This window comes from Ursus americanus, chromosome 29 (assembly GCF_024610735.1).
Source record: "Ursus americanus isolate L20-20 chromosome 29, mUrsAme1.1.p, whole genome shotgun sequence".
In the NCBI taxonomy this organism is placed as follows: domain Eukaryota; kingdom Metazoa; phylum Chordata; class Mammalia; order Carnivora; family Ursidae; genus Ursus; species Ursus americanus.
Window position 1 is genome coordinate 27,818,695 of NC_142155.1, and position 13,621 is coordinate 27,832,315.

General features: G+C 36.9%; 1 long non-coding RNA gene across 1 annotated transcript in view; it reads left to right on the forward strand.

Moving 5' to 3' along the window:
* Window positions 1–612: 612 nt before the first annotated feature.
* The window catches only part of LOC148107522 (uncharacterized), a 57,979-nt gene continuing 44,970 nt past the window's right edge, over window positions 613–13,621 (forward strand). Inside the window, exon 1 of the long non-coding RNA XR_015722283.1 lies at window positions 613–677. This is a non-coding gene — a long non-coding RNA (uncharacterized LOC148107522). The remainder of the gene's footprint in view (window positions 678–13,621) is intronic.

Consider the following 13,621-nt stretch of genomic DNA (forward strand, 5'->3'; position numbering starts at 1 on the left):
ATGGGCAGAAGATATGAACAGACCCTTTTCCAATGAAGACATACAAATGGCTAAAAGACACATAAAAACATGTTCAATATCATTAGCCATCAAGGAAATTCAAATCAAAACCACATTGAGATACCACCTTACACCAGTTAGAATGGCAAAAATTGACAAGGCAAGAAACAACAAATGTTGGAGAGGATGTGGAGAAAGGGGTACCCTCTTACACTATTAGTGGGAATGCAAGTTGGTACAGCCACTCTGGAAAACAGTGTGGAGGTCCCTTAAAAAGTTAAAAATTGAGCTACCCTATGATCTAGCAATTGCACTACTGGGTTTTACCCCAAAGATACAGACGTAGTGAAGAGAAGGGCCATATGCACCCCAATGTTCATAGCAGCATTGTCCACAATAGCCAAACTGTGGAAGGAGCCGAGATGCCCTTCAATAGATGAATGGTTAAAGAGGATTTGGTTTATACGTACGTGGGCTTTATTACATTGAGATATGTCTCCTTTAAACACATTTTGTTGAGAATTTTTATCATGAATGTATGTTGAAATTTTTCTGATGCTTTTTCTGTATCTATTGTAATGGTTATATAATTATCTTTCACTTTTTAGTATGGACTGCATTGATTTGCAGATATCAAACCATCTTTGAACATCTGGGGAAAATCCCACTTGATCATGGTGAGTGATATTTTAATGTAATTTTGAATTTGGTTTGCTAACATTTTTTTGAGGATTTTTTCCTTTATGTTCATCTTAGATATTGGCCTGTGTTTCTGTTTCTTTCCTTTTTTTTTTTTTTTTTTTTTTTAGAGTGATTTTGTTTGGTTTTGGTATTAAAATAATGCTGGCCTCATGGAAGGAAAGCTTTTAATTTCATTGTACTTCTATTTCTTGAGATAGTTTGAGAAGGATAGGTATTAACTCTTTAAATATTTGATAGCATTCACCCACGAAGCCATCTGGTCCTGGACTTTCATTCGTTGGGAGGTTTTTTGTTTTGTTTTTTTGTTTTGGATTCAATTTTATTACTGGTAATTGGCCTATAAGATTTTCTATTTCACTCTAATTCAGTCTTAGATGTGTGTTTCTAGGAATTTATCTATTTGTTGTAATTTGTCCATCCCTGGATAATCATTTTTTTTTTCTGGTGTTGATTGCTACTTTTCCTCTTTTATTTCTGATTTTAATTAATTGTACCACCCTTTCTGAGTCTGGGTAAAGGTTTATTAATTTTGCTTACATTTTCAAAGAATCAGTTCTTGGTTTCATTGATCTTTTCTATTTTTTTAAGTTATTTCTGCTCTGGTCTTTATGTAATTTAACTGTAGGTTTAATTTGTTTATTTGAAGTTATTCTTGTTTCTTGATGTAGGTCTGTATCACTACAAACATCTATCTTAGAACTGCTTTTGCTGTGTCCCAAAGATTTTGGACTGTTGTGGTTTCATTTTTATCTGTTTGTATTTTTAAATTCCTCATTAACTTCTTTTTTAACCCATTTGTTGTTCAGCAGCATGCCGCTTAGTCTCTACATATTTGTGTGTGTTCCAGTTTTTTGGTTTTTGGTTTTTTTTACTTGTAATTGATTTCTAGTTTTGTACTGTTACAGTCAACAAAGATGCATTATATATCAAATCAAATTTAGTGAGACTTGTTTTTGTGGCCTAACATGTGAGCTATCCTGGAGAATATTCCATGTGCACTTGAAGAGAATGTTTATTCTGTTTTTATTTGGAATGTTCTGCATATGTGTGTTCATCTGGTCTAATGTGTTCTTCAAATCCACATTTCTGTATTGATTTGTTTGTTTAGATGAACTATTCATTGATATAAGTAGGGTGTTAAAATCCTCCACTATTATTGTAGTACTTTGAATTTCTCCCTTTATGTTAACATTTGCTTTACAATGTGCTCCTATATTGGGTGCATGGATATTTACTGTTGTTATATCATCTTGTTGTATTTTTCCCTTTATCATTCTATAATGCCCTTCGGTGTGTCTTATTATAGGTTTTATTTTGTCTATATTGTCTGATAGAAGTATTGCTACCCTAGCATTTTTTTTTCCACTTCCATTTCAATGGAATATCTTTTTCCACCCCTTTACTTTCAGTCTGTATGTGTTTTTAGGTTTGAAGTGAATCTCTTGTAGGCAGCATATTGATTGGTCTTTTTAAGCCCTTTACCCATCCTATGTCTTTTGATTGGAACATTAGTTCATTTACATTTAAAGTAATTATTGATAATTGTAGCTTACTGCCACTTTGTTAATTGTTTTCTGGTGGTTTTTGTAGTGCCTTTTTTTTTTTTTTTTTTACTAGACCATCATTTATTTAGTCATTTCCTGTTAATGAACATTTAGATCATTTTTTACTTCGGCTAGGATGGTGACTGCTGTGAGAACATCTTTGTATTAATAGTTGGTTTCTTCTATTAAATTCTTCTGTAGTGCCTCTTTACTCCATTCTTCTCTTAGGTTTGATGACTTGAGGGTTATATTAAGATTCCTTTCACTTAATTTTTTGTCTGTTATAGGTTTATGGTTTGTCATTACCTTGAGGTTCATATAAAATATCCTATGATATAGCAGTCAGTTTAAGTTTATGATTTCTTAAGTTCAAACACATCTAAAAGCACTACACGTTTTATGAATTTGACATCATATTTTAGATATTTTCATCTTGTAAATTTAATTATTGTGATAATTTTACTACTTCTGTCTTCAAACCTTCATGCTAGCTATATAAATGGACTACTACTTTATATTTGTTTTTACCAGTGAAATTTTTCTTAATTTTTGTGTAGTTATGGCCTTTTCTTTTCTGCTTAAAGTAGTTCTTTCAATATTTCTCGTGTGGCTGGTTTAGTGGTGATGAACTCCTTTAACTTTTTGTTTGGCAAACTCTTCAAGTCTAAATGATAACATTGATGGCTACGGTATGTTGGTACAGGTTTTTTGTTTTGTTTTCTTTTGTTTGCTTTGTTTTCCTTTCAGCAATTTGACTATATCAGGCCACTCTCTTCTAGCCTATAAAGTTTCTACTAAAAAATCAACAATAATATTATGTGCATTCCCTTACAGGTAACTAGTTGTTTTTCTCTCATTGTATTTAAGATTTTTTTCTTTATCTTTAATTTTGAGATTTTCATTATGTGTTGTGGTGTGGTCATCTCTGGGTTTATTTTGTTTTCTCTGTGCTTCCTAGACCTTGATATCTATTTCCTTCCTTGACTTAGGGAACTTTTCGGCTATTGTTTCTTTAAATAAATTTCTTGCTCCCCCACCCCCTTCTCCTTGTAGGACTCCTATAATGTGAATGTTCTCTTCATGTCCTAGGGTTTCCTTAACCTATTCTCCTTTTTCTTTAAATTCTTTTTTTTTTTTACCTTTTGCTATGCAGCTTGGATGATTTCTACCTTTCTTCTAGATCACTAGATTATCTTCTGCTTTTGATACCTTGTGTGTGTGCCCACGTGTGCGTGCACGCTTTCCATTTTAATGTTCTTCAGGTGTGATTTTTTTTTCTTTTGTCTCTTTGTTGAAGTTTTCATTGAGTAAATCTTCTTTTCATCAAGTTTGGTGAATAGTTCTGTGACCATTATCTGCAATGTTTTATCAGGTAGATTGCTTATCTCTGTTTTATTTAGTGTATCCTCATTGTATCTGAGTCTCTAGTTTTTGTTGTTGTTTCTCTATTTTAGGTAGTTAACTACATCTCCTGGTCTTGAAAGTAGTGGCCTTATGCAGAATGTATCCTTTGGGGGCATAGAAGGCAATCCCCCATGGTCATCAGTACCAGGTTTTCCAAGGGTGTTGCCTGTGTGGGCTCATGCATTCTCCTGTTGTGCCTGGGCTGGGCTGTGACTATGACAGGTATGCTGGTGGTAGGGCCTTTCCCCATCCCCAGGCAGGGAGTTGCTTTCAAGGGTGGGTAACTGTGGATAGGACAGTTTGGGCAGGTAGGTTCACCAAAGAAAGCAGTGGTAGGGTAAGCTCTGCTAACAAGGTGAATGGATAGTGTCAGAACAGCTGCCCACCAGTGTCAGGGCAGTTAGGCTAAAGGGTAGTGAGAAAAAAGGCTCCCACCAGCTCTTGTGTTCCCAGAGAAAGTTCCCACTCATCTCTCTTCCTCCAGCTCACCCCCTAAAATCTAAATCTCCTTCACATATGGTCCACGTGCTTTTCAAACTGCTGCCTCTGTGCTGGGTCTTACAGTAATATAGATTGTGGGCACTTTAAGAATGGGATCCCAGTTTCATATGGCCCTCTCACTTCCTCAGAGTTAGGCCCCACTGATTTTCAAAGCCAAATGTTTGGAGGGCTTGTCTTCATGTTGTGGATCCCCATAGCAGAGGGTGCCCAATAGAGGGCTTAGACATCTTGCTCTTCTGGGAGAACCTCTATGCCTGTAGTATCCCTCTCACTTGTGGGTTGTTCTAGAGGTTTGGTTCCCAATCAGACCGTGTCTCTGCCCCCCACCCTTTTCACTGTGACTTTTTCTCTATAGCTTTAGCTGTGGAAAGTTGTTCTGCTAGTCCTCTTGTCACTCTCAGAGAGTTGCTTTATATGTAGTTGCAGCCTTGGTGTGTCTGTGTGAGGAAGTGTACTCAGGCTCTTCATATGTCACCTTCTTTCTCTCACTTATAGGAATTCCTTCAATAAAGTGACACTTAATACCTAAAACTAGTTTGTACAAGATTTGAAGTACAAAGAGACAATCATTTTTATTGGGTAAAAGAAACCATAACAGTAGAATGTTATGGATATATTCTCAATGACTACTAATATCAATATTTCTGTCATTTTCAGATAGAGCAATCTAGTAAATTGTTTTTAGTTGTAATTTTTGTCATACCTATAACAGAGTTAAGAGAATCCTAATTGCCAAATCATTCTAGCACTCCTAGGTTGACATTGGAAATAAGACTTTCAGAATTGTTTCCAGAAATCTCCCAGTGCCAAGCACAGTATATTGAATAGCTCCTCCCACCCAATATATGAATGCAATGGGAATATGGGTGATACTGAATGTTTCAATTCACTGTATAGGTCTATAAGATTATAACAATGACCTAAATATTTTTTAAATTTTATTTTAGAAAACTTTAGAGAGGTGTTAGCATAATTTTAAATATCTGCAGTTAGGACAATATCCTTTGTTTTTTCAGCAGGTGGAACTGATGTTTAAGAATAGTCAAAATTTAGGGGGCCCCAGACTGGTAAATAAAGTATATATAGATGCAAGATAAATCATGAAAATAAACCAAAACAAAACAAATCTGTAAATAATGAGATAAAAAATTTTCTGTGACACCTTAACTTCAGGAGCCAATCCAAATGGTAAAGTTGTAGAGAAAGCCTAATTAAATAGCAAAAATAAAGTAGTTATTAATAATGAGACTACCATGAAATATACTTGATTAAATATGTAAGTTGTGATGTTTCTTATAACATAAGTAGTACTTTTGTACCCAGACCTTATGATGTAATGTGCATTAAGTAGTTGTTTTTAACTGTTTTCTGGTTTTACCTAAAACTATTACATATGGTATTTACCTTGAATTTTCTCATTTAGATAATTAGAAATAATTTTAAAATAGAATGCCATACTTAATATAGAATAAATTTTATGAAAAACTTAATGGGTTTCCAATAATTTTAGAAGGCTCAAATGGATAGTGCATCTGTATTTCTTCTTAGGAAATTTATTTGCATATAATCATACTTATATTACGTTCCCAGTCTGCCATGGACTAAACCTCTAAAGTATACTGCATAGTATGAAATGACTGAAAAACTTATTTACCTCTGTCTTATTTTTCTATTTTTTTCCCTACCCTCACCATTATTTTTATCCCCTAATTTCCCCCTGAATTTCCCATTGCTATCAGCTATTAGAAAACATCTGAAGCTGAAAAGAATTTGATAAATAGGGAATAAAGACTGAATTTGGCTTGCCCCGGTGTCAACATGAGAGTTTTCAGAAATGTAGGCATATTTATGTGAAAGAACCAGGAGAAGAACTGACAAAGTGATAAAGCATATTATCAAATCAACAGTGAAAAGTAGGACAAAAGAATAGTGGACAACTAGTATACTCATGTTTTTAAATGTTTGGTTGTAAATCAAAGTGATAGAAGAACCCACACACCATAAACATTCTTTTCCCATCTAATGATGGATACCTTTGCCACAATGCTAAATATTCCTTCATATGTTCTCCCTTTCATTTGATACACTGAAAGCACTGTTTAGATGCAGTTTTATCTGCATTTCCACACACTCTTTAGGCTCAGATGAACATAGTGTGAAAGTTAATAATGTGATGTTTGGTCTAACATGTAGATGCGTATATATATCACCCCTCCCCAACTACCAACCATACCCTATACTAAACTCTATAGGTGTTCTGTATCTTATCACATCATAATACAGGGTCTAATTCTGACATGCACATTTTAAAACTCTCTCATTCAAACGTTATCTCCTACCATGTGTTGATTCACAATGACTAAAAAGAAAAGTGATTTATGTATCAGGGAATCCATTTATTATTCACAATGGGAGATATATCTAAATCCTTATGAAGTTATTCCTTTCCCATTATCTTGGTACTTGGAAGACTTTATCACTAAGTAGAAATCTGCTTGCTGAGTAAGGACATTTTGATTAGTAGATAGATGCCCTTAAAAAATCTTTTGTAGGACTGATATTCCTGTTAAGTCACCTATCCCTACCACAGAATTCAACTTACATGCTATTTAAATATATACTTAATATATATTTATATACAGTAAAATTACATATATTTTTTATATAATATTATATATAATTATACTATATATATGGATCTTTTTTTCTCTCCAAAATTATCAGGGTATAAGGACAAATTATTTGATACTCCATTCTCTCTTTACAGAAACCGTACCATGAGAATCACCATCATTTTTTTTTTTTTTTTTTTTTGTTATCCATTCTCATTCATTCCTCATTTGATGATAATATTCAACTCAGGAAATACAGACTTAGAACCATATCCTTTAGCTGCAAAGAGTATTGAATACTTATGGTACTACCACCTCGGTCTCTCAAAATTCTTCTGATTTTAGCTACTGCTGTTGTCAGTAGTTCCATTCTGTACCTGGTGAGAGTCTCATAGTTTTGCAAACTCAGGTCAAAGAGAAATTGAAGAAAGAGGCAGGGAACTCCAGGTTGGTAGATGGCAGTTTAATTAGCAATGGAACTTTGGAGGCTTATCTTAGGTGGCTGCAAATTGAGTAGATTTCTGTACCCACCCATCAAATCTTTAAAGTTTATATAGAGGTCTTAACTGGGTATCAGTCATATATACCATCAAGGTAGTCTCAATAGCATATTACTATCCCAGGGCCATGTCTAGGGACATATTATAGTGCAGGAAAGACCAGCTGAATATACATCCCAAGGATAGGAGGTGGTGAGGAGACTGATTGCCTTGGTCTAGCTTGCTGGTTAACTGGTGATCTTGTCCTCTCAGTGACCTCCTCTGACATTTCATCTCTCATAACCAGCTCTTACAATCTCATACATTCCCATCTTCTGCAGTGTGCTCTGAGCAGTCAGAGAATTTTATTGGCATGGAGGTGGCTCATTTAGTGGCTGTCTGGCTCCACTGAAGGCAAATACCACAACAACAATACAGTCACATGAAAGACAAATACATTAAGACACTAGTTTCAAAAGAAAAAAAAAGACACTAATTCCCCAAATGAGTGACCACTTTTTCTACAAAGAGCCCCATGATTCTAACCACTGACTTATTAATTTGCCTATTCTGAGGGTCAGTACAGTCAGGGCATTTACTTGTGCTTTAATAAAGGTGACACATTAGTAGACTGATTAGGTATACACACATACCATTCTGTTTGGGTAATGGTACTGGTGACTCTTTGTGAGACAGTAGTAATATCCAAAGCCATCCTATTTTAGAGCACAGCTTTTCTCATTAGGGATGTTTCAGTGTTCAATAGGGACAGGCTTTGTAGGCTATCACTTAAGATTTGCTGGGTGAATTTAGTAGGGGCTTCTATGTGTGCTATGATGTCCTCCAGGTCAATGGAGGGACCAAAGATGACACTCAATGGTCATACCAATAGAAAACAGAACATTGCACACCTAGTCTTGAGGAGATTGAGGTTGTCAGTTTTAGGAACTTGACCTGGTGATACATACCATACATGTTGGCAGGGTGAGTATTCTTAGGCATGAGGAAATGGACAGGGGACAGGATATGCCAGACCAGGACCCCTACTTTTGCCCCACTTTCAATGGTGTATGTTCCATTCTAGGCATAGTGTGTTTCAACAGGTCCAGCTTGCAGCAGGACAATGCGATCCCAGAAGAGATTGAGTAGTACCCCCTCAGTGAGGGATGTAAAGTAACTCACCCATCCTGGTGGGACATCCCAGTGCAAATTCCAGTAGATGATGCCTTTCTCATGGGTGTTGGGGCTTGGTGTTTTCAGTAGTATAGCATGTTGATCCACACTAAGAGTTGGAATAATGGCTGTTTTGCTTGAACTCCAAACTTTTGTGGTACTGTGTGTCAACAGTGGTTCCCAGTCTGGATATGGTGTGATAGGCCCTACTAATTGTCATTCAAATGTATTAAAACCTGGGACAATACTCTAGCCCACAAAGCCAAGGTGATTTTTCCTGTCATTAATTTCATCTATTGCCCTAATATTCCATTTTTTCTTTTTACCAACCCTGCTCGTATGGGTTAGAGGGGAGATGAAATCTCTAATGTCATGTTCCTTTGCCCAGTCTTGCATACCATGACCTTTGAAATGTGACCCCTGATCATGGTCTGTTCAACAAGGGTATCTGTAAATGGTACTCAGTTTCTCTAATCCCCTAATGGTGCCATCCAGGTTTGTGCAGCAAAAGGGGAAATGTTAGACTCAGTGTCCATACAAACCAGGGTATATTTAGAACACTCACATGAAGAGAGAAAGCCAATGTAATCCATCTTTCAGTTCCTCACCTGTTGGGAACTCTGGTGGATGACCCCCAGATGTCTTTTGCAGTTGTCTTGGGTATTATTTAGAACCCAGATAGCTTGCCGTTAATTGCATTAACCAAATCACTATATTTCAGGGGCAATTCGGCATCTTTGGCAATACACCATCCTACCCAGGCACAAGGGTGGCCACTCTTAGGCACCCAGTCTGTTGTGTCTCCTGAAGGGACAGTTGTTAGGGTTTGCTCCCAGGCTAGGGCACCAACCTCCTGATTGTTATGGGTGTCCAATGCCTTATGACCTAGGACATGGAAGACTGTTAGGAATACTTTAGGCTTTTGCAGGTGAACCTAAATGTCCTCATACATATTGTAACCTCAAAAGGGCCCACTGACAATCATCCATCCCTTGGATTCCCATTGTACAAGGCATAGGAATAGTCTCTTTAGAACAGCCCAGCTGTCAATATAAAAGGTCAATGGCCAGGGCTCATGAGTGATGACTAGCCAAACCACTCTGAGTTTAGCCTAGTGACTGCTGTGTGAGAGGCTGTATATGGAGAAATGCTGTGTACACTGCTAAGAGCTATTGATTTATGTAAGTATACTGGGTTTCTAATCCCTTCTAGAGCTGGGACCAAAAGAGTCCTTTCTTTCTGTTGTCTCTGCCATAGCACTCAACCCATACTTTCTGAAGTCAAAGATGCATCTAACTCAAACTGTAGCCCTGTTTGGATGATGCCCAGAACTTTAATTTGCTTCATTAGTATTTTTTTCTTCTCATAGGTGGCTTGCTGTTCTGACCCCCAGTCTCACATGTGCCTTTTCATTACCAGGTGGCATAAGTGAGGAAGGCACTATGCCAGGTGGGGAACAAAAGCCCTCTAAAAACCTCCAAATCCATACAAAGGTTTGCATTTCTTTCATCTTTCTAGAGGTTGGATGGATTTATACCTTATCAATCACAACTTCTGGGACAACACACATTTTACACACCAAGTGACTCCCAAAAACATTATGGTGGTGTCTGGGCCTTGAACTGCCGACTGCTTTGTTGCCTATCCCCTCCATCATAGACGTTTCAGCAAGGCGTGCAGGGTCTTGAAACAGAAGCACGTCTTCATTATAGTGTCAAAGTAATGGACCCATTTTACTGAAATGGGGAAGGAGAACAGGGCCAGATCTCACTTTACTATCCAATAACATGCTGTGGCCAAGCATGTAGCCTTGGGGAAGCACTCGAAAAGTCCATTGTTGCCCCTCTCATGTGAAGGAAAACCAATTTAGTTATCAGAGACTTGAGCATGTCAGAGTCTTTTCTATGAAACTCCTTAAAGATGAAGCACTTTTGCTGAAGCATCAGAGTAAAACAAGGGCTCTGTAAATGACAAAAGAGTTAATTCTTATGGGTAAAGATCTGATGAAAGTTTATTGTAATATAATTGACAAGGAAATTTGGTTATTTTTGTGCCATAAATTTTATTATGACTGATAACATTATGCTGGGATATACCAATTTTTTAGGAATTTCATATAAATAGGCCCTAAAATAAAGTTTAGCATTTATTTGATCATGATTCCCATGTAATTTAACATATCAAGTAAACCTAATTAGTTTAATATATCTCTTTAATAAAGAGAACACATCTTTTCACTGTTTCAGGGATGCTCTGGAATTTCCCAAAGTTAGTTCAAGGTCAATAAGACTTCATTTAGAATTTGATTTTGGAGACCTTTGTCAAAAATATCAAAAGCCGGGTTAAAACAATTGATTATATAGGAGTGTAGGTCACTGTGAAACTACACTCAGTTATCTATTTAACCAAAATAACAAATACTTTAATGGCAAATACAGAAAGTTACATAAGTATAAAAAAAAATCTTAGCTCTTTTAATAGAGAGGGTTCAGTTTTATTAAGTAATCAAAGACCTGGTAAAAACAACATGAATCACAGGAAATTATTTTGATAAAGCACAGAATGTTTTCTAGGCATATTACTTAAAAGATTAAAAAAAAAAAGCCTTTCATAATCTCATCAAGAACAGACCAATAGTTCAAAAAAACAAAAAACAAAAAAAATCAAAACCTTTATCCTTTGAGCAGACGGAAGAAAATTAAGTTTGTTTTACATAAGTATACCTTGATATTAAAGTGTTTTTTAAAAGCCAATTAAATAGAGCTCAATTTTGGTAGTACTCCAAAGGTAGAAAATTATGTATATCATAATAAATAACCCCAGACATATATAACCACACAAACAGAAAGCCCATGGCTTTCATTCTATAACTTTGGCCATGATTTAGGTACCCACTCGCATGGCTAAATACTTTTATTAATATTTGTGGAGAAGACTTTTAAGATTTGTATTCACCCTTGGTAAACAATCTTACGGAGACTGTGAGCTAGAGCTGGTTGTGGGAGCTTCTACAGGGGATTGTATTTTGCCAAGCCTCTTCCCCCCCCCCCCCTTTTTTTTTCTTCAGTCTCTGTGGGCAGTGTTTACATTTCACAAATAAGAGAAGATTTATAACTTCAAGGGACAGAGAAAGAATACAGGTTTCCTCCTAGGCGTTTCTGGGTACATTTTTCTATTAGAAGTCTAGGGTGATTGTCATTTTAAATTTTCTTTTGTTTCAGGGGTTAGATAGCATGGGGCATTTTGTTTCAGTGTCAATCACCACATCCTTCCCTTTAATCTTCTCAGGTTCCCAGGGATTCCACCTTTTAGTATCATAATCAGCCTTTGCCATTAGTGCTTGAATCTCAATCTGTGGCATTTTGTGCCTTCCTAACTTTGCACAATGACTGATGCTAAGGTCTTCAATTTATTCTCCTCCTCTACAGCTTTGTCTGCCAGCCCTGAAGCTAGCAGAGTAATGGATAACTGCATGTCCTTCTCTAATCTTAGCTCTTCCAACTTTCTAACTTGAGATTTAGTCAGGCATCAGTGCCCAGCTAAACTTTCCACAGAAGTCAGCTCACGGGGGCAACTGTTCATCTCTCTTCTTTGACACAATGTATCATTTGCAGTCCCTCACACAAGTGCATTAAAGCAGCTGGCATTTTTAGGGTGTTCCCTAAAAATTCATGTGGTAGTCCACTGGCATCTTATGTATGGGCCACTCCTCCCTACACAGAGTTCTGTGGCCAACTCAGAATTTCCCCCACAGATGTCTCTTTCCCAAATCCATTTCTTTGGTCTCCTGACTGCCTCACCAATTGTTAGTTCCCAAACCAGACCTTGTACATCGATGGCAAGGAGAGACCTAAGAAAGAGGCAGACCACTCCAGGTCAGTAGATAGTAGTATTCATAAGCAAGAGTACATGTTTACAAAGCTTGTCTTGCGTGTCCACAAGAGATGGCTAGATTTCTGCACCTGCCCATCAAACCTTAAAAATTTATATAGAGGCCTTAACTGGGTTCAGTCATGTAAACCATCCAGGTGGTCACAATATCATGTTACTATCTCAAGGATATGTCATTGGACCACTTCTGAAAGTGGGGAATGTGTCTCCCAAAAACAATAAAGGTGCTGAGGAGCCCCTGATGACCTGTATCCAGCTCACAGGTCAACTGAAGGCCACATCCTCTCAGTGAACTCCTCCAATGCCATAGAACTCACTAAGCATAGACATGATTATCTCATGCACCCACTGGGCATACTCTTGCTCTCCTCTTTCATAGCTTTCTCCAAAGCCGTGGGTTCCTGCTCAGCTCCAATCAGAGCCCAGGAGCAGCCCGGAAGTGTGGGAGTGTTAACTCATTCAGGGAAAATCCTCATCCCACAGGGCATGAGAGTATGACCATCCTTTGCACAATCACATAATAGAGGGATTTTTACACTATTCAGGGGTTCCATGAGTATGGTACAGTATCAATCTTGATCATACATTTTTATTATAGTCTCTTCCTCTGGTCTCTCGTCCTGCTTCCCAACTCCTGATTCTTTGAATTAATCCCCCTAAACTATCTGCACCGAGGCCTTGTTTCAAGGTCTTCTCTTAAGGGAACCCAAATTAAGAAAGCACTTTAGAAATCATGTAATGTATTTCTTCTAAACTGCAGTGGAGGAAACGAAGAGCAATGGAATTCAAGAAACTTGGCTATTGACATAAAACAATAGTGGTAAAGCTAGTATTAAAGCCAGTATCTACAGCCTCGATATTATTAGTTATTATCACATGTGTCTCTGATAGAGATTGAGATATGAGCCTAGTCCTTGCCATACATAAACGTATATTATTTATAGAGATATTATTAATCCTGGTATTTTCCCCAAACTATCTTATCTATGCCCAATTGATACACAACTTCAACAGACATTATCAAAATTAATTTGAAACGTAAGTTTCTATCAATTAATCCTTAAAGATATACAATGATTACTATATGTTCCCCTGACTATAGTAAATATTCAATACATAAATGCTTTGCTGTCTGTGTTAAAAATGCCAGTTTTTTTTTTTTTCCTCTCAAAGGTGTTATATGTGACTCTCTGTGATCTCCGGATAGGCCTCAAAAATGTAATGTCAGGAATTTTTATGAAGCTTGAAATAAACACTTGAATATCAGAAACTTAAGCATGAAAGATAACTAACGTAAAACTGCTACAACAGTAAG